Source organism: Apium graveolens, chromosome 6, assembly GCF_009905375.1.
Source record: "Apium graveolens cultivar Ventura chromosome 6, ASM990537v1, whole genome shotgun sequence".
Taxonomy (NCBI): domain Eukaryota; kingdom Viridiplantae; phylum Streptophyta; class Magnoliopsida; order Apiales; family Apiaceae; genus Apium; species Apium graveolens.
Window position 1 is genome coordinate 92,662,322 of NC_133652.1, and position 23,609 is coordinate 92,685,930.

The 23,609-nt window shown below is 33.7% G+C and overlaps 1 pseudogene; it reads right to left on the reverse strand.

Moving 5' to 3' along the window:
* Positions 1 to 5,053: 5,053 nt before the first annotated feature.
* On the reverse strand, positions 5,054 to 11,121 carry LOC141665312 (uncharacterized; annotated as a pseudogene).
* Between the last annotated feature and the right edge of the window lie 12,488 nt (positions 11,122 to 23,609).

Genomic DNA, 23,609 nt, shown 5'->3' on the forward strand with positions numbered 1-23,609 from the left:
GACGAATAGAGGGATGTTTAAGTCTTAATGAATTGATTTGCATGTCGGAAATAAATATTTTCACAAGTCTTATAGGGTTGCTTTTGATCTAGATCATGATCATACTTGTTTGTTGTTGAGATTTAATCACTTGGTTATATTTAGAATTTGTGATATTCTCTTAATGACGTAAAAATACTGATTTTTTTTATCTGGAGAAAAACTTGGATTTCATTGCTAGTTGTTGTAAGGCTAGGTGTCAAATGGCTAGTAGCCGGCTCATATTTTTATGAGTAGCCTAGGGTTGAATGAGATGGAGCGAAACGCACTCATTCAGAAATTGTTGAAAAAAAGGAAAAAAAGAGAAAAAAAGAAAAAAAAAGAAAGAAAAAAAGTATGTGTTTATGCACAATTGATCAAGAGTGAGCTCTTTAATACTCGAGTTATTAAGTTCTAGGGGACTTTGTGCCTAGTGACCTAAGGCTTTTATAGTCTGGGATCCGCTAACCTAACGCTCGCTACATGGGTATTATTGTATAAGTCTTTTGGGACCTCATTCATTGCACGATCAAATAAGCATCTTTGCTATGTGTTCAATAATAGTGTGAATCCTTGTAAAACTCTAGTAGAAATGAGGTGTTGTGAGTCATAATGCGTTTATTGTCTATTCTGTTTATAAACTTTTGATTGTTTCGATGATAGATAAGTTATGGTTATTGATCTAGTATCGAGAGTATATATGCTAAGCATCCACACACGCACGTTTCTGGTTTGTGAGTTGGTTTGTGGGATTTATTCGAACTCTGTTTCAAGTTATTGCATTCTTAGAGGCATTAGTTTATTCATTTGGTTATGGTTATTCTGAGGGGATCGATTGCATTATCATTTAGTTGCATTCACATAGTTGCATTCATGCATTAGGTTTATTTTGTAGTTTTGAGTCTGTTTATGCTTGAGGACAAGCATCGATTCAAGTTTGGGGGTGTGATAAGTGGATTTTGTATCCACTTGGAACGCTTTATTACAAGCTTAAATTGGTGTTTTGGACTCAAGTTGTTGGTATTTTTATGTGTTTTTGTGTTATTGCATTTCAGGTATCAGTTAAATGAAGAAAAGAGCTTTTAAAGGAAATATGATGAAAAGTGATCAGAATTGGAAGCCAAGGCCATTGTCAAGTTGTAGAGAATCTCAATAGCTTCGCGTGGGCAGTTGAATCGCCTAATTCTGACGAGTAGAACTCAAGTTATGGTCAAAACAAGATTCATCAGAATATTTTTCCAGTCAGTAGCTGAGCGCCCGCTCAGCAGAGCTGAGCGCCCGCTCAGCAGAGCTGAGCGCCCGCTCAGCAGAGCTGAGCGCCCGCTCAGCGAGCTGAGCGGCCGCTCAGGGCGCGGCTGGTCGCTGATTTCGCTGAAAAAGCCTTTTTCTGAGTAGAATTTGACGATTTTAAGGGTCCAGGTCCACTAGGGGCGTATATATACTTAAAAAAAAGGGTTTTCATCATCCGGGAAGATTGGGATACCAAGGAGAAGACCTAGAAGCACAGAACAACTCCGAAAAAGAAGATCTTGTTTTCAACTTGTGATTCTTTGAATTAGTTGTAACTTTGGATGCTCGTTTTCGTTCTTGTTGAACCTAGATCTCGTTTATTCGTACTTTGATTATTATTTAGTTTATTAAGAACTTGTTTTATACCATGCTTTTACTGGAACCCATGGTGACGATGAGTTCGATTATGGGCTAATCGTTGTCATGGGATTCTAGCAGATTTACTTATGGATTTCAATAGTTAATTGTTTCGATATCTTGGTGTGTGGTGATTGATTGATATCCTAGTATGGTTGTGCTTATTCGTCTTATGTGTGTAGCTAACGTATAAGATAGCGTGTTAATCTCTATTGAAGCGACAGTGAATATAGAGGTTTAGAACTTGCCATGCTAGCATAGGTTCATGTATTTGTTATGCATGATTCGTAGGTAACTCTAACCGTTTTACTTGCCCTATGTAATCAAGATAGATAACTTGTACTTAAACCGTTATGTTGTCAAATTCTATAGACATATAGGGTCTCAATATAATTGGTGCCTATTCAGCTTCTATCTCTTTTATGGATGTCTGGTAGAATGGTACTCGTGCAATGAAAGTTGGCATTTATCAGTTTCGTGTTATCTGATTAGTGTCATCACCATCACATGCCAATGTTAACAACAATAAGGCTATTGAATGGAATAGTAATAAAGTTAGAATCCCATGTTTATCATATATATTAATTTAACCTCAATTCTCTTAGTTAATGTTATTTAGTATAATCTCTTAGTTTAATAAAAACCCAATTTGTTATTTGTCTTAGCATTGAGCGATAATCATACATTGTTGCATAGGTGCATAAATTGAACTTAACATAAACCAGTCTCTGTGGGAACGAATCTGATTTATATCTTATACTACTTGCGAACGCGTATACTTGCGTGAATATTAGTGTGTGTTTTCGCCCTAACAAGCACATGGAGCAGAAAAATTTGAGTTCTTCGGTCGATGGGGTTGAGCATAGCTGGTCCTTCACTTGAAAGAGTAGAGAGATTTTTTGATTTTTTTTTTGTTTTATGCCTTTTGATATGTAAGTGTTTTTATAATAGTATTTTTTTAATTTTAATTTTTATATATGTATATTTTGAGGGTAAAGTTTAAAAGAGGGGAAGATTAATACTTAAAAATTTTACAAGGCAAAAAATGGGGGGAAGTTTTAAGAGGGAATGAATTATTTGGCTAAGGGGGAAACGGGGGAGGCGCGCTTGATCATTTATTTTAAAACTAACTTATAACATCAGTTGGAATAATGAGGTCGATGTCTATTTTACACAAAGACATCGGTTGGACAAAACTGATGTAAAAACAACTTTATACATCAGTGCCAGGAGCGGCCGATGTCTAAGAGGCGATGTATATTCTACTTTTTCTAGTAGTGTCATGCAGTCATCAGTTTCCAACACAAAAGTTTTGTTGAAGTCATGAAATGCAAGCATTAATATTTTTGTCATAAGTTTCTTTAGTTGATTGAAAGACTTCTCAGTTTGATCATTTCATTTGTATGGCCCTTTCCTTAATAGTTATATCAAAGGTTTACTAATCACTCCTATAATTGCCATCTAATCTTAAAAAATTCTCTCAATTCTCTAGTTGATGAATGCCTAGGTCATTCTAAATATTGATTTGATTTTTGGTAATCTGCAGCAACTTCTTGGCTGGATATCAGGTGCCCCAAGTACACCATATATTTGATGGCAAACTCACAATTTACTAAGCTTGGCACATAAATGATTAACTCTTAATATCTCAAATACCTCCTTGAGATGCTTAATATGATCATCTTCATTTTGAATTTGAATCAAAAAATAATCAAAAAATCAAAAGAAACTTTCTGATCTGTTTCTAAAACACTTCATTCATAAGACTTTGAAAGGAGGAAGGCGCATTTGTGAGCCAAAAGATGTTAGATATTGAATGCTAAGAATATAACACATAGGGGTGGGGGTGAATGTGTTTCTTGAATAATTTTGTCTTTTAAAACTTGTTTGAATTTTGGTGAACAAAGCAGTTAGTAATTTGTAGATATATTGAAGTAAGCATAAATACCACAAACACATAATATCAAAAACTCACTTAATTGTATTAATTAAGTTTGTCTTCCTACAAAATCTGTGTTCTTAAGAAAAATAAGAACTAAGCTTCTATCTTGAGAGTGTACAAGAAAATATAGATCTGTTTGTTACTTGTAAACTAAGAACCTGTGCATGCTTTATAGACTAGCAGCATGGGTTTATAAAACTTGTACTAAAATGTACTAAACCATTTTCTAAAGCAACATATTTCTATTTCCATTTCTGGCTTAGCGAATCTGTGCAGAATCTTGCAGGTCTGTGACAACCCTTTGTCCAGTAAATCTTGGTCATTGATCTTGTATTCTTCAAGCTGCTTTTTAGACTTTCCAATTTTGTGAATGAATTATTTGTTGACTGATAATCTTGAATCTTGAACTTGTCTGTATTCTGAATTTGAGAAGTATGTCGAGATCTCCAATTTGGTCTATAAAGAAATGACATCTCGATAAGTATAATGACTTATCGAGATCTCTGAGTTCTCTATAAGTATACTTGACTTGTCGAGGTCTCTAGATCCTTGCATGTGAAATATTATCGATATGTTCGAGTTCTCTACATGCAAAAATGACTTGTCGATATCTCCAGTTCTTTACATCTTCATTTGACTTGTCGATATCTCTGAGACTTCTCTATAAGCCATTTTGGACTTCTCTACAAGTCATTTTGAACTTCTCGAATGACTTCTCGATATAACTTGATATGTGACTTGTTGATATTGACTTAGAACATTTTTCATAGAATAACTTTATTCAACTCCAAACTTCTACATCTTTTCTCTGAGGCATGATCATGGCTTGATCTTCTTCCAGAGTTTATTCCTTAGCTTGAATCTGTTCACAGAAAAATCCCCCAATCTAATCTTCTAACCATTTTTACAGACTCAAGAAATACAATTACATAATACATAATTGATTATCAAACAACTTACTCTTAGAGTTGTCAATGTGACTTAGTCTTTCACTATGCCATAGATTGGATTCCGCAACCCCACGAAACCGTAACTAAAGGCCAAAAAAGCGTTGCTAAAGGTCAAAAAAAGCTATGACGACTCTTTTCCGGGGTTGCAATTTTAGGCGTTGCCATAGAGTTTTTTGCAACCCCGGTGACACCCTATTGCAACCCTTTTTTATCCGTTACAGAAACGTGCTATTGCAACACCAATGGGGTTGCAATAGCTCTTGAAAAGTGTTACAGTAGGGTTTGTGGGCCGCACAATGGGGCCCACATGTGGGGTATCGATGCAACCTTTTTGCAACGCTTTTTAGTGTTTTTTGCAACGCTTTTTGCTATTTTTTGCAATGCTTTTTAGTGTTTTTTATAACGCTTTTTAGTGTTTTTAGCAACGTTTTTTAGTGATTATTAGCAACAGTATAAAGACCTATTGCAACGCTTTTATAAAAAAAATGCTAGGAACTATTTGTAAATTAACATGCCCATAAATAAGACCATTGTCTTAAACCAACACAATCCACAATGCAAAAACCATAAACATCAATCCACCAACCATCACCATAATACCACTACCATCACCATATTAACATCCTTATACCACTAATTGTCTACCAACCATAAAACAAAAGCGGAAGTTTAAACAAGTTAAAGTTACAATTCAAAATCTAAACATAGTAGTAATGAGAAAAACAAAGTAGAACGAGAATGATAAATATCATTATCACGGCTGCTATAAGGCTTAGTTTGATGTTCATTTAGTGATTTATCTCAGGGAGTGTTTCACAATGTTCGTCATCACTAAAATCAAAGAGACGTAACATCTCTTCTTTAGAAATGGTCCTGTGTACTTGCTGCCTATCAACTACCCTCGCCGCAAGGCTTTCCTTAGTCACCTGATTAAACGAAAAATTTATTAGAATCTCCCAGATGCAAATATTCAAGTACTCTTAAATTAGTGTTGTTACCTGACGTTTATAAATTTTTTCCTCCATAGTACCATGTGCCAACAGTCTGTATGCATATACCGAATTTGTTTGTCCATACCTGGAACATTACGAGGCATTTTTAATTTTGATATGAATTCAACAGTCAAAGAAACGGATGTACATTAAAACAACTTTAATGTTTCGAACCTCCACACCTGATAAATAGCCTGAAGATCGTGTGTTGGATTCCAAGAACCATCAACAATAATTACACGATTAGCAGCCTGAAGATTGATCCCCAGAGATCCAGCTCTAGTTGATATTAAAGTGCATTTAACCCTCTTATTTGAAGGTTCATTGAACCTGCCAACTAACTTTTGCCTTTCAGATCCCTCTGTTCGCCCATCAAGTCTGTTGACCATAAGAAGTGATGTATTAAGTCTGAATATTCAACAAATGAGAAAAACAAGTATATAACCCTGCCAAAATGACCATCTCTTATCCACTTATGATCTTCTAGAAAACTTTAACCGTTAAGTACAAAATGTGCATACAAAAAAGAAGTTAAGTAAATAAGTTGCAACAAAATGAATTAGAAAGCTTTGTTATTGTCATGCTCATTTTTTCTGCCTTTGTAGGAAGAAATGCATATATTTTGATTTTCTTTCCAAACCAATTTACCTAAAAAGTAGGAAGATTTGGACAAGAATTGTTTCAAATAGTTACACTTAGACAGCAACCATACAACCCTTTTTTCTTCATAGCTAGATGTAGCCTTATAGAGTAGAGTATCTAATAGCCTTCTACGCCTATTCATTAATAATGTAAGATCGGGCACAGTACCATGCCTAATACCAAAAATTACTTAAACATGGACTATGATTATAACAGCCTAACAATTGAATAGTAACTTTTTGAAAGAACAAGTCACACTCGAAATATCAAAGAAAAAAGACAAATGACTGAACAGAGGTAACATTGGAAATCAATATGTAAGCATAAGCACGTTGATACCTATAGGCAAAATGCTAACTGAAGGCAAGTATCCTTGACAAATTATGACTTTCTTTCTTCTTTTTTTACATCAACTGACAAAATATGCCTTCAATTACGCTAATACACATATTCAAAAGGTAGGTGATACAGTAACCTCAAGAGATATGCTAAAATACCACTCTGATCCTCCTTTTAACACGGTGTTCATCATGTAAGTAGACTATATACCAAAAAAACTGTTTGGCTAGCATGAAAGTACCGGAGTTTATTAGGAGTAGACCCATAATCAGCAATCCAGATACAATGTTACCTTTTTAACCATGCCATAGGGAAGTTTTAACCTCCAATCCTTCTGTTTACGGCTAAAGGGTCTACCTTTAGCAGCAGGGTCCCTATTTTCCTTCACATCTGCCAGCCTCCACACACAGTTCCCTGATTCTGTTTCAATGACATCCAGGTAGAAAATCATAGTCTTTCCGGGGAATTTTGCGTCAACATCATCTACATAGCTAACTTTCATAGGCATGTCTTGGAACCGTTGCAAGTCATCCGGTACTTTTAGGAGCCGCTCTGCACCAGGAGATGATACCTGCAAAAGAAAAGAAAGGAATTCATTCATACAACTAGATATAAATATCCTGATCTAGTATATGATACTACCATGTACATGGAAAACTTGGAAATGGGAAAATAAAAAAAAAGTTGACGATTTCAGATTATTACTTCGATAGCCAGATCTTCAGGTAGTTCTCCCTCCTGTCCTGCTTTATCCAATCATTTTTTATACTCACGATTGTAGCTCTCAATCACCTCTATTTCTGGACATCCATATCTGATGAAAAACAACATTTGCAGTTACCACAATGTCGGGATCCAATTAACACATTTATATCTTTTGATACTGTTCTTTTCGGGTTTTGTTTCATTATCTTGGAGATTTTGGGGAAGCTTATAAACTATAGATTACAATATGCAGAGCATCTTTATTAAAATAAAAAAAAAGATTCACTTTAATATACATTCCAAAACTTACTTGTTTGGAAGTTTATCGAGTCTGACATAAATGTATCTACGAGGCGTAGTTTTAAAAGAGAATAGCTCTATGTTATCACCAAATTGAGGCAAGACCTCCTGGGCAATAGATAGAGCCCGGGCACCCCAAGAACAGTTGTGTAAAACAATTCCACCCCCGTCTCCTCCATCACCAATCTATATATTTTAAATTAAAAGAGGCCATATTAGCAAATAAGCAAGCGGTGCATATGGATAATAATCAAGTAAAAAAACATGCAGCATAACACACACACCTCAGGCTCAGCTTCATCTTCCTCTTCCCACACATCAATAGGTACTACGTCTTCACTTGCTTCATCTAGTAATATGGATATGTTAGCACACAGTAAATATGAAAGGAGGAAATGTCCTCTTTTCATAATGTTAACATATTCTTCTTTTCTAAATACAATCAGAAATCCAACAAAGTCCCCACCGGCCCACCCTGATATTTACACATATGTCTCAAAATGCAACTTTTGTGTAATTTTAAATTCACAATTTGTTCAAAAAAGAGAATAAAATATATAGACTTTCAAAACTCATATGCAAAGATATGACTTTGCAAACCATGCAACCAAAACATAAAGATTTTGCAACTCCAATCAACAGAAAGCAAGTACGTTCTTTTTTTATTCGTCTTTGGCTTTCTTTAGCAATTCAATCAAATTCAACCTGTATTTTCTACTCACTCAAATTTCGATTTCTTATATCATAGATTATAATAAAACAAAAAATACCTAATAGGCTACAATGCAAGGGAATCCTAATAACAGCATATATTAATTCAACCACTCAACAATAACATAAAAACCCCATCAAACTCTCACAGAACATTCATCAAACAGGTGGTGAGCAAGCAACAAAAACCTAAATCACACAACAAAACTCACATTAAAAATAAAGGGTGTTCCGTGCTTACCTTTAGTATCTTTAGTATCAGCATTAGCGGTACAATTGAAGTAACGAAAATTCACAAGGTCTGTCTATAGCTTGGGAAGAAAGCTTCAGATCTGTAAAAAAAGACTAAAAAAAATAGGAAAAAAAACAAATCGAAAGATACAAACACTATCCGTATCATGAAACTAGGGTTTCTCAAAGCTGCAGTTTGATTAATTGAGATGTTCTTCAATTTGGGGTTCAATTTAAATCCTAAAATCCTAATTACAAACAATATAAGATGATGAGAGATAATGTGAGATGAGGAAAGGGATTTGAGAGAGAGAAAGAGAGACCGGACATAGAAAGACATGAGTGAGAGAGTGGGACTGTGAGTGTGAGAGGAAAGGGCGGAAGGGGGATCAGATTTTTTGGTTTAAGAGGGAAATAATTTTGGTGTAAAGAGGGGAAATATTTGGTGAAATAAGCAGGAGAAAGGCCGAGTCTTTTTTGAAAAAATGTAAAAAATAATTTTGGTGTAAAGAGGGGCCATTTGTTGGTCGGTTGGTTGAAAATACCGTTTTAAATACCCCTCGCATAAATGCGTACTGCCCAATTATCCACTCCGGAAATCTGTCACCGGAAAATACTTTAATAATACTAGGATTTTAGGAGTGAAGATATATATTTCTTTTTGTTTGATGTATGTGAATAGATTGGCATCTTGCAATATTGTTCTGGCAGTTTCAACTAAATTTCTATTTTTCCTTTCAAAAACATCATTTTGTTGAGGTGTTCTTGCAGCTGAGAATTCTTGAATAATGCATTTATCTTTGCAGAATTCACTCGAAGCTGCATTCCTGAATTCTGTGTCATTATCACTTCTCAATCTCTCTACACAGTTTTGATCTTCAGCCTTCTTTTCAACTTTCTTCATGTGTTCAATAATGATGTGTGGAGTTTCATCTTTTCAATGCATAAACTCTAACCATGTGTACCTTGAGTAGTCATCCACCATCACAAGTGCATATTTCTTTCTAGAAATAAATAAGACATTAACTGGTCCAAACAGGTCCATGTGAATAAGTTGCAATGGTGCATTTATGGAATTCACAATTTTTCTTTTGTGACTGAACCTTTTCATTTTGCCCTTTTGAGATGCATTTTTTAAGGACTTTAATTTCACTTCATTCCTTTCCAATTTTTCCCCCAGCACTGCTTCAATTTCACTTGCACACTTGAGTTTGTTTTTCAGATATTCATTTTCTTGTTTGACTGTTTCAAGCTCAACAAGCTGTAACTCTAATTCTTACTTTTCAATCTCAAGCTTCTCATTAATCTTTGACAGTCTACTAACTTCCTCAGTAGCTTCCACCATGCTTGTGTGAATGTGAAATATTTTTACACTCATCTTTTCAACAGTTTCTTTATATTAGCTTGTATTTAAATCAATGGTAGTTAGAGTTGGTACCTATGATTTTGATGAGGATGATTCTCCTTGTTCTAAAGCCATTAGTGCATAATTTCTAGATTCTTCATTATTATCATTTTCATCAGTGTCATCCCAACTCTTACCTTCAGCTATGTAAGTCTTTCCCTCTTATTTCTTCAAGAGAGCTTCATACTTTGCTTCCAACTCCAAATAAGTTTTTTCCTTCTTCACTTTCTTTGGCTTCCCGCACTCAGTTGCAAAGTGGCCCAACTCATCACAGTTGAAGCACCTAATTTTTGATCTGTCAACAGATCCAGTTTTCTAGCCACCTTTGCAACCTGAGTTGTACTGAGTTTTTCCTTTCCAGTTGTTTCTATTTGAGGTCTGTCCCTTGCTCTTGAAGTACTTTGGCTTTTTCACCCTAATGTTAGAAAATTTTCTAGCAAGGTAAGCCATAGATTGATCCATCTCATCTAGCTCCTCAAGGGTATAATAATCATCCTCCTCTAGCTCCAATATAACTTGTTTCTGAGGTTCCTTGTTCTTTTGCTCAACTTCATGAGTGACTGGAGTTTGAGCTTCTTGTTCATCTTCAAATATTGTACTATCATTGACCATCAAGGCACTAGATCCATCTACTACATGTCCTTGGTTTGCCTTCAATGACTTTCTCTGCAATATTTCAAGCTCATATATTTTCAGAATCCCGTATAAAACCTCCAGTGTCATCCTGCTCAAGTCTCTTCCTTCTCTAATAGCAGATATCTTTTGTTCAAGATGGTCAAAAAGAGCTTGAAAAAATTTTAGGTTAACCTCCTCAGCTTCATAATATTTATCATGAAGTTGCAAGTCATTCATCAATTTGTTGAATCTTTCAAAATTTTAAGTAATTCCTTCTTTAGGCTTAGCCATGAAACTCTCATATTGTGACACCAAGATTCTCCTTTGGTTAGATCTAACTTCCTCTGTCCCCTCACACAGTTTCTCAATCTTTTCCCAAATTTTTTTAGCAGAATCACAATTGTCAATGTTATTGTACATCACATTGTCAAGATACTCAATTAATATGAGTTGTAAACTGCTATCCAGGGCAACCTTTTCCTTTCCAGGCTCTGTGTAGGTTAAGGGGTCTTTAGGGGCATAATGTGCTGGTATGACTGTGTCTTCTTCTATAGATTCAGAAACCATGATCATAGGAATGAAAGGTCCATTCTTGAGGATCTGAATATAAATGGGATTTACCATCCTTATGAACAACATCATTTTCTTTTTCCACATTGTGTAGTTGACCTTGTCAAAGGTTCGTATCTTGATGCTTGTTAGTTTCTGAGCACTCATTCTTCCAAGACCTTTATCTGTTTACTTTCAGATTTTACTCTGATACCACTTGTTAGATATTGAATGCTAAGAATATAACCCAGGGGTGAATGTGTTTCTTGAATAATTTTGTCTTTTAAAACTTATTTGGGTTTTGGTGAACAAAGCAGTTAGTAATTTGTAGAGATATTGAAGTAAGCATAAATACCACAAACACACAATATCAAAAACTCACTTAATTGTATTAATTAAGTTTTTCTTGCTACAAAATTTGTGTTCTTAAGAAAATAAGAACTCGACTTCTATCTTGAGAAAGTACAAGAAAATCTAGATATGTTTGTTACTTGTGAACTAAGGACTCATGCATGCTTTATAGTCTAGCAGCACGGGTTTACAAAACTTGCACTAAAATGTACTAAACCATTTTCTAAAGCAACCTATTTCTATTTCCATTTCTGGCTTAGCAAATCTGTGCGTTATCTTGCAGGTCTGTGATTACCCTTTGTCTAGTAAATCTTGGCCCTTGATCTTGTATTCTTCAAGCTGCTTTGTAGACGTTCCAATTCAGTGAATGAATTATTTGTTGACTGATAATCTTGAATCTTGAACTTGTATGCATTCTGAATTTGAGAAGTATGTCGAGATCTCCAATTTGGTCTATAGAGAAATGATATATCGATAAGTACAATGACTTATCGAGATCTCTGAGTTTTTTATAGGTATACTTGACTTGCCAAGGTCTCTAGATCCTTGCATGTGAAATTACTTGTCGATATGTCTGAGTTCTCTACATGCAGAAATGACTTGTCCATATCTCCAGTTCTCTACATCCTCATTTGACTTGTCGATATCTCTGAGACTTCTCTATAAGCCATTTTGGACTTCTCTACAAGTCATTTTGAACTTCTCGAGTGACATCTCGATATAACTTGATCCGTGATTTGTTGATATCTTGACTTAGAACATTTTTCATAGAACAGCTTTATTCAACTCCAAGCTTCTACATCTTTTCTATGAGGCATGATCATGGCTTGATCTTCTTCCAGAGTTTATTCCTTAGCTTGAATCTATTCACTGAAAAATCCCCCAGTCTAATCTTTTAACCATTTTTACAGACTAAAGAAATATAATTACATAATACAGAATTGATTATCAAACAATTTACTATTAGGGTTGTCAATGTGACTTAGTTTTTTATTATACAAGCATGTCTTGCACAACAAAAGGGCATCACCAGAAATTCAAAGTGCCCCAAAAAAGTTTCAAAAGTTATTTTATATGTCCTCCCTGACCCTGAGTTGGTGATATCCACTTCTCAAGTTCGGTTCAGAGAAGATAATGCTTCCCTTAAGCTTTACCGGTAGCTCTTGTATAATTGGGTTGGGAAATAATTTTAATAGTTATAGAATTGAGAGCTCTATAATCTGTAACAAATTTCCAAGAGCTATCATTTTTCTTGATAAACAAAACAGGTGTGACAGAATGTGATAAGGTATTCCTTATAATACCACTTTCCAACATTTACTTGGTAATCCTTTCAATCTCCTCCTTTTGAAAGTATTGACACTTGTAGGGATGTGATTTCACTGGTTGTGCACTTATTTTAATAGTAATATGGTGATCTTGACATCTTTTTGGTGGTAATTTAGTTAGCACCTTAAAAATGTCTTGGTATTTTGAAATTAAGTTAAATCATGGAGCATGGCTTGGATTCTCCTCTTTCCCTTTACCCTTTTCAGTAATTTGCACTCATAAGTATATTGTATCCTCACTTTATTTCAACTCCTTATTAACTTCAGGAACATTGATAATTTAGGGTAGTTCGTCATCCGGTTGCAGTTCAACCCTTTCCTGAATCCAGTTGATAGTAACAACGTCTTTAAACATGTCAAAAATGATATGGCTTACACTTTCCATCCATTTTACTCAAAGAATTATATCAGATCCCCCTAAGCGAATGGTATTCATAGGAGCTGTGAACTCATTACCAACCATATTCCACATAACTGATTTCACCAAGCTATCACAATGTAGTTGTCCCCGTTTGCAACAGTGACATTAAATGTTTTACACTTCTGGATGGAAAGCTTTATTTGTCTTACCAAACCTTGAGATACAAAGTTGTGGGTTGAGCCACTGTCAATCGACACATAAATGGTTCTTTTATTCATCTTGCCAATAATCTTTATGGTATGGTTCCCTTTTCATCCAATGATGGCATGCAGAGAAATAACAGTCTCTGTTTCATTCTCAATAAGTATTTCATCCTCCCAAATCAGTATCAACTCTTCATCCTCACAAGTTCCTTCAATGTCTGCAGATTTATCCAAGATTACATATAGCTTTTTCTTCAAACAAACATGACCTGGAAGAAATCTTTTATTAAAATGAAAACATAATTTCTTATTCTTTTTCTCATTAATCTCAGAAATTCTAAGTTTTCTAGTCTTGATAGTGGTTCCTTTCTCTTGAGCCCTCCCAGACCAAGTAGAAGTGTAAGGCTTGGTTGCATGACTCCCTATTCTTCTTGGACTTGATCCTCCAACACTCCTCTGACTATTTTTATAATACCATTATTTTCAAAAGTGACATTTTAGACCATTTAGCACTCATAAATGACATTTTAGTCCATTGTTCCCAAAATCTTGGATCCTAACCATCAATTTTTAAGGAATTCCACATTTGATAGTTTATAATTAGAATTATTACAGTTATTTCTATTTACCCTTCCTTCATACGAGGTCCAAGTCTGGTATAAAAAATGAGGTGGGGGTGTTTGTTGATTTTGTGAATGAGATTTTTGCAAAACTAAACTTGGAGGAGGTCTGGAAGTTAAGTATTGAGGTATGGATTTAAAAGTTATATGAGGAGGAAGGTTAAAATTAGCATTACCAATAGATGTAACAAATTGGTTTATATAGTGTGGTACATATTATGGCCGAGTAAATTGATAAGTTTGTGACAATGGTGTATGTGTCTCGAGATGAGTATTGTGTAAGGTTTGTTACTAAAGATTCACAAGTTCATTATCGTTAACAGATGGTGGATTATTAATTACTTTACCATTCTCATATAAGATAATAACATCTTTAATAGTACCAAATCTAGTATGAGGTAAGGTGCCATGTTTACCTTGTTCCTTAGGTATAGCCATTGTTTGAGAAGAGTTTCCCTTACCAGTTTCAAGATTTCTACCAAGGACCATTGATGATGAATTTTTTTTAGTAACTCCATTAATTAATAAAATTAATTTCTTAACCCTTGATTATTCTCCGCTATCTTGTTCATGGAAGCATCTATGGAGCAAACTTCACTATACTCTCCACAAGTGATAGTTTTAACCCGACTACTCTAGCTTACAAGCCAAAGTGGTACGTTCATGATTCAAGTGAACATTCTTAGTCGCCATTATCCCGCCAGCCGAGAGCTCGATACTCTGATACTAATTGTCACACTTACAGAAATAAAATAAAGAAATGAAAAATCTGAATAAAATAACAAGAGAATATCATATAATCATTAGCTCTCCCAGTGATGGGGTAAGTGATATATATGGGAATTGTTTTGGACCATGATAGTACAATGACACATGTTCTAGTACCACTACTAGTACCATAATAGCTAATTAAACAATACTTGCGAATAACTAACTTAAAGACTAGAATGACCTCGTTTAGACAATTGAATAAATCTATTCCCGCCAATATCATCACACATATAGTATCCTACGTATCACCGCTGTTCTAAAAAGCGGAAATCGGAATTGTTCGGTGGAGGGACCTTTCCGTGATTAATCGGATAATCGGTGATTAATCGGATTGATTAATTGGAAGAAATTTATTTAATAAATAATAAAAAATAATTCTATTTAAATGTCATTAACCTTCCATAAGATTTACAAAAATAAAACCACATATCATTAATTTAGTATTGATGTTTTAATAGTAAGATTAATAAAAAAAAAACTACTATCACGAGTCCATAATTAATATTTAAGTAATTTATACTAATTAATTACTACTTACTACTCACTAATGTTACTTGATAATTAGAAATTACTACTTACAAATTCAAATCTTAAGATTTTAAATTATTACCTACTTGATATTTAAGTGATAATTATTGAATAAATTTAGAATATCTCAAAATTGTGAATTTATCGAGTAAGCAAGTTGAGTATTGAGATTTAAAAATAATTTATTAGGTATTTGTATGGAGGATTTAGGGATATAAGAATATACGATTGTTTCTGTGTGTAAAAGTGTCAATATGTTAATATATTATTATTATTATTATTAATTATTAAATGTTAATGATTATTTTAAAAAAACTTTATTTTTTTTAAAAAAATATTTTTTTTATTAATTTCAAACTTTGACCGATTCAGCCGATTTTTTCCAAACTGCCCGAATTTTGACCGATTTTTCAAAAAACCGTACTTTGACCCGATTAACGATTAATCGAGACGGGATTCATCCGAACTCCGATTAATCGGTTAATCGGCCGATTTTTAGAATACTGCGTATCACCAAATATTCTGGCTTATGCCTTTGCATGTGATACAAGGAAGATAATAATGTTATAAACCAATAATATTTTTAACTGGCCAATAGTATAATTATAATAATTATATCTATATATAATCAAGCAGCAGTCAATTTATAAGCGGTATTATAAAGTGAATGGGTCAATATTTGATTATCAAAAAATATAAACATTAATTTAACTAGTAATATGGTCTACGCATACGGTTTTTATATGTTTAATTTAGTAAATTTAATTATAAATTTTTGATATTTACGTAAATGTTTAGAGAATATTATTAATATTAACTTTGGATTGAATAACTCATAAGTTGATACCTATAATAAAATTAAGATATGTATTTTACTTAGTTGTGTATATAAAATTAAATTAGTGACTGAATTTTGAGTCATTTTTCGACGTCGAGTACTTAATAACCAATTAAATTGGAGTAAGTTAACCTCTGATTTTTAAGTATTCATTAGACCCCGAATTGATCCCGTCACAAATTTGTATGAATTTTAAAATATATTTCTTATCTTCATAAAAAATATATTTCTTGAGAAAGAAAATAATAAAATATATATAATTTTAAATTTTTATTGTGGGTTGTTGTTTGTAATCTCAATTTTTGGATTAATTTCCATTATCTAAAACAAATAAATAAAATCATCATATTAAAATATATAAAATATTAATTAGTTACTTACATTTGTCTTTAGAAAAAAATCACTATCCAACAAAAATTTAGAAATTGTAATGGTAGGTGTGCATAGTTGCAACTTAAATAATATTACGGAGATATGTAGATAAAAGTATGAAATAAAATAAAATAAAAAATTTAATATTTTAAATACAAGGAAGTTTAAATTTTAAAATATATATAATAAAAATTACACGGGGTCGCCTCGGCGACACTTCGACTTACCTATACTTTTAAAGATAAATGTTTTTTAATAATTAATATTATATTAATTAACATGTATAAGTTACTTTTTTATACAATTAATAATAATCGATATCGTAATTTGAAATTTTGATGAAAACTCATATTAATTGGATCAAATATATTCAACTACAATTTTATTTTAATTGTGGGAAACAAATTCAATATTATTATATGCATTTAACATCTTATAATTTCAAAATTATATTAGTAAATTCATCAAAAAAACCTAAACTTACATTAATTTCTAACAAAGATTAGTTTATTTAAATTTCAAATAAAAAAAAACTCTCGTCTTTTTACCATTTCTCGGCTAGTTTATTTTAGTATAGATAACTAATGATATATTAAGTAAATTATACTAAGTATGTTTTTATAAATCTAACTACCTCAGTCCCACTGATTTATTTACATAGCCAGTGGGAGCGGAGGACAAGACAGTGCATACAATCAATAAAATAAGTGATAGAGGTAGTAGTTAAGCATTAGTTTAATATAAAAGTACAAAGTAATTAGCAGATGGGGAAAGTACCCCGCCCAAATTACAATACATTTTGGCTCCAAAAGCAAAAGCACAGATGCTAAAAATACAGTTGAAGCTGACATGACAAACTATGTTCCCAAAATATACATATAAATATATTTCATACGCCAAAGGTACAAAATGGCAGCTACATTTCCAAATGCAGGAGAATATATATATATATATATATAAATATATTTCATCTGCCAAAGGTACAAAATGACAGCTACATTTCCAAATGCAGGAGAATATCCTTTAATTTCAGGTTCAGTCATGGGTACTGCAAAAGGAAAAAGATTGTCAAATGCAGAAAGGAATCAAATTATTTAAGTACTATCAATAAATTGCAACAAACAGATGCTCAAAAAGGAAATCATCAAAACTCTTGCCTCTAAATATGCAGTGAGTAGAGTGACAATTTCAAAAATTTGGAGAGTGATTTTACAATAAAAAAAAATGTTGAAGTTCCTAATGTCCAGAGAAAGTATAAAGGTATGTGCCATGGATATATAGTGGATTTAGAAAAGGTATGATCAATTCCTCTGCATTTAAGAACAAATATTAGGACACTTTCTTGTCAACTTGGTGCACCTAAATCTAGTCCATAGGCTGATTCAGAAAGGAAAAATCAAATCGCATTCACCCTTTCTGCTTCTAAATTGATCGGCTCCTGTTCAACAACATCCTTCTTCACTTTTTCTGAACCGCCCTCGCTAACTTCAGAATTCAGGAATAAGCCATTTACGTCATCAATCTTCAACCTCTTTGCTTTCAAGTTAACTGGGTCTTATTCAACAACCCGCTTCTTCACCTTTTCCGAACCGTCCCCGACAAAGTCGGAAATCTGAAATACGCCGATTGGCTTATCAAATTTTAACCTTCTTCCTTTTAAATTACTTTCCTCCTCTCTAATTCCATGATTATTCACCCTTTCTGGAGTATCTTCGACAATCATATCATACAAATTCGCAATATCTCCGATTGTAGAGACTAACGATGACGGAGATGATTCGAATTAGGAATCTGAATCACAAATTGGGGCTGAATCGTTTATGATTTGAGACTCCATTGAAATGAAATTGAAGATTTTTAATCTAGGGTTCTTGAGGAATAAAATAGATGAAGCAGATATGGTTCGATTGAGTGTGTGTGAAATAAAATAATGAGTTGGTGGGTGGGATTAGTTTAGTTATAAAATAGGATTACGTTTTCATTAAGTCTGGATTACAGTATCTGTCTGATAATTAAGTTCAATACAATAGTTTTATAATATTAAATTTCTTACTATTTTGGGTAATGTAAGGAAATGAGTGGGACGACTCAAAATAGTAACTGTAAACAATCCAACGGGACAGAGGGAGTAGTAATTTAAGTATTTTTTGCCACAAAATTAATTTAAGTATTAAGTACATTAAAACGTGTTTTAAAAAAAAGTACATTATAATGTGAGAAATAAAACATGAATTGAACAAATTTAAGTATTAGAAAGTATATCATATTTAGAAAGTATATCTTAATTTAAATATTAAGTTGGCTTTTAACCAAATAGTATAACGATGCGAGACAAAATTTAAATTCAAAAGAAATTTTAAATAATTTTTCTCTAGCCCTTTATTTAAATTTTAATCTTGAAGTAGGAAATATGAAAATACTCTTAAAATATGTTTGAATTTCAGAAGGAAATCCATCAATTTTTTTGTAGAAAAAAAGGAAAATCATCAAATTATTTTTATTATCATAAAGTTTTTCTGATAAAATGGACATTGTATTGATTAAGGAAATAAATGAATACAATTAGTATAAGTTTAGAGTAGTGCTAGGTTCCCTAATATATTTTTTCAAAAAAATTCTCAAATGCTGATGTGTCACATTGTAGATAGAAACTTACCTAATAATAATATGAGACTCCGCGTGTATAAATATACGCTCACAAATCAAAAACCGCCATGTATTTGCCACATCATTTGGTAATTTTTTTAAAATTTTACAGCCTTACTTATACCTCCGATATGTTACCTTAAAATCAAAAGTCATAGAGCATAACCGAAGATGCACAAAACCAAATAAAATCAACTACAATTTCATATGCACTACCATACATACATTACTACCATATTTAGCCAATGGAGCCAAGTCGCTCACCAATTCTGAAAATATAGAGAATGGTTTGTCTAAGACTTAAAATCAGTCCACCTCATCTAGCTGATCATCACATGTGAAGACAGTACCACCTTCAAGAAAAATCACTCCCCCGCGAAAGAAATCTCCCTCAATACCTAATCCTGCAGAAATTCAACATCGAGAGCAACTACCAAGTTCATTATATATTGTCATATGGATCACCGACTTGAGCCAACCTAAGTCATTGATCTGGTACAAAACCATATTAAGACCATACTCTGACTTAAATTACAACTACGGTCTGACAATCATTCTTAACGTTGACATAACCGTTCATAGTCATTCAGACTCGAACTAAATGTACCTCAAAAAAATAAGAGAAAATACAGAATTTACAGCACCACCAGATGAGAACATGAGTTCGAATTCTATGAACCATGATTTGTTTCAACCTATTCATATATAAGAACTTCTCACAAACATTAGCTACATAATAGGTCTGGAATCAAACCTAGTTTCCAGGCTTTTCATTTTTACCATTTTCATTTTCTCCTAGCATTGGCCATTCTAGCGCAACATCTTCAACAAACATTAGATCAACCACTTGATTATAACATATTCTATAAGAATTTCTCACAAACATTAGCTACAAAAAAGGTATGGAATCAAACCTAGTTGCCAACCTTTTCATTTTTACCATTTTCATTTTATCCTAGCATTACCCATTCTAGCGCAACATCTTCAACAAACATTAGATCAACCACTTGATTATAACATATTCTATAAGAATTTCTCACAAACATTAGCTACAAAAAAGGTCTGGAATCAAACCTAGTTGCCAGGCTTTTCATTTTTACCATTTTCATTTTATCCTAGCATTACCCATTCTAGCGCAACATCTTCAACATACATTAGATCAACCACTTGGTTATAACCTTCTTCATACATAAAATGTTCTACGAAATCATCTTACAAAGCTTTCAAATATTCGTAATTTATACTTGTTTGTAGGCATCCTTAGAATTATAACAATGATGCTTCCTCTTTTAATAACCATATTGTTTGCACAAAAACACGCAAGCGTACGTGATCACAAGTATTATAAGATTAAGTTCAGTTCGTTCCCACAGAGACTGGTTTAATTCAGAATGTGCACTTATGCAACAATGTATGATTATTATTCACTGCTAAGACAAGTATCAATTTGTGTTTGAGTTAACTAATTAAAAGTAATTATGCTATAATGGATTAACTAAGAGATTGAAATCGAGTTACTTATGTAAAATAAAATATGAGATTCTAACTTCATTAAATAATTCATTCAGAGTTTATGCCTTTAATCATAGTATGTGACGGTGATGATAACTAATTAGATAACACGAAATCAGTGCACGCTATCTTTCGATATACGTGTACCCTACTACTCAGCATCCACAATTTAGATAGAAGCTGGGTAGACAACAATTATGTTTAGACCCCATATGTCTATAAGATTCGAAAACATAACGGTTTAAGAGCAAGTTATCCATTGAGATTACATAAGGCAACATAAGATGGTTAAAATTATACTACGAACCATGCATGGCAAAACATCCATAAACCTATGCTAGCATGGCAAGTTCTAAACCTCTATATCTAATTTCGCATTCAATAGAGATTAATAAACAACTTAGATGTTAGCTATGCATCCAAGAAGATTAAGCACAACCATACGAGGATATCAATAATTCATCACACAGTAAAACTTTAAGGCAATCAACTACTAAAATCCATATATAAATCCGTTAGAATCCCATGATAATGATTAGTTCATAATCGAACATCTCGTCATCATGGGTTCCAATGAAAACATGATAGTAAAAAGGTCCAGAATACTACAAGAGAATATAAAAGTACTAGGGTTTAGAACAAATCCAAAATGAGCATCCAAAGTATCGCCTAATTAGAAGAATACAAAAGAATGATGTAGAAATAAATCTTCTTCTTAGCCGTCTTATATGCTTTAGATTTTCCAGAGTTCTCCCTTTGTTCCTTGTTGGTTAATTCATCTCCTTTTCTTTATTTATATGCTCCTGGTTGACTTGGCCGCTCTCAATATCCAAATCGTACTAAAAGCAGGATTCTGTCTGCCCGACCTAGCGCGGGCACGCTCTGCTACTGGAAAATAGGGCGCGGGCGCGCCTAGCTATTGGAAAAATTTCGTAGTTTTCTTGTTTCTCGTTTTGATCTTCTCGCAAGCTTTCACACTTTATTTCCTGATCTCTTATCACCATAAAAGCATATAGAAGTCCATTTCTGCCTCCAACTAAAGCCCTGCACAGAATCAACATAAAATGCATTAAAAATACCACATACTTGAGGTCAAATCATCAACTTAAGCCGATATGAAGCGTTCTAAATGGATATAAAATCCATTTATCACACCCCCAAACTTAAATCGATACTTGTCCTCAAGCATAAACAGACTCGACAACTACTACTACTAATGCATAAATGCAACTAAATGATAATGCGAAGATCACCTCGGAATAACCATAACCAAATCAATAAGTCAATGTCTCTAAGAATGCAATAACTTTAAACAGAGCTCGACTAAGTCCCATATATTAACTTACAAGCCATAAATGTGAGTGTGTGCTATGTTTATCAGATATACTCCCAACACTAGATCAAAACCATATACTATTCTTCGCCAAAACAATCACAGGCTTATAAGTAGAATGAACGCTAAACACAATATGACTCCAAAACACCTTCATTATCACTAGAGTTAGACAAGGATTCATGTTATAACATTGAACACATTACACACATGCTTATTTGACCGTGCAATGGATGAGGCCTCGAAAGACTTATGCAATAATACCCATGTAGCAAGCGTTAGGTTAGCGGATCCCGGACTGAACAAGCCTTAGGTCACTAGGCACAAAGTCCCCTAGAACTTAATTGCTCGAGTATTAAAGAGCTCACACGTGGTCAATTCTGCAAAATCACATACTACACAATTTTTGTCTTTTTTCTTTTTTTTTTTCTTTTTTTTAATAATTTGGAATAGTGCGTTTCGCTCCATCTCATCCATCCCTATACTACTGATAATATATAAGCGGCTACTAGCCTTTTGACGCCTAACTTTTATTAACAACTAGCAATGAAATCCATGGTTTCCCCCAGTTTATACTTTAGTGTTCCTTAGGTGAATAGCAAACATTTTAAATGTAAAATAGTGATTAAATTCCAACAACCAAACAAGTATGATCCTAATCTAGTCCAAAAGCAACCGATGAGATTTGTGAAAAAACTTTGCTTCTAGACATGCAAGTCAATTAATAAGAACATAATAATCCCTCTATTCAACATCACCACACTCAAATTAACACCAACCAACCAACCAGAAATAGCTCATCGTACGGGATCATGCTTTATGCTATGCAAATGCAACTAAATGGACTTACATAATAAGCATGAACAATTATGCAAACAATTATGGCCTATATGAACAATTATGCAAAATTATGAATGAGCTACCACTACACATACATTATGATTCCTATATGAACACGACTCTACTACTACTAATCCTTAAATTACCACCCCCAAACTTAAAATATTCAATGACCCCATTGAAGGCAATAATAAGAATAACAAGAGCATACCTAGCTATCGGCAGGATCACCCTCCTCTGGTGGAGAATCAAGCGGCGGATACACTGTGCTAGCTCCAAAAACTGGCTAATCAACCTCGACACCAGTGGCTCGAAAAGCAGTACCTAGAGCCTGTGTCAAGTCCTCTGTAAAACGGCGGTGAATGTCATACATGGCATCCATACGCCGAGTCAACCGTCTATACTGAGCATCACCAAGACCAGACCTATCAACTGTCTGATGCGCACGAGAGGACCTAGCAGTTGCCTGCTGCGCACGAGAAGAACCCTCAGTAGGCCTAGGTGGACCCGGTCGGCCACCCTCTAAATGATCATAAGTATTGTTAAGTGGAATTTATATCCACTTAGAATGCTATATAAAGGCTTGAATTTGTGTTTTATACTCTAGAATTTTGTGTATTTGATTCGTTTTGTAGTGTTTTTGCATTTCAGGCATAAATAAAGGAATGGGGAGATTTAGCATTGCTTTGGTGCTAAATTAGTGTTAGGTTGGTGCTCAGGAAGATTGCTCGAGGATTGACATCTCAAACCAACCTAGAAAAACAAGCAGAAGAAGTTTTATTAGAATGTCAACGCGCCCACGCTGTGATAGCGCGCGCCCGTGCCGGGTTGGCAAAAGGACAACGCGCCCGCGCGCGCGT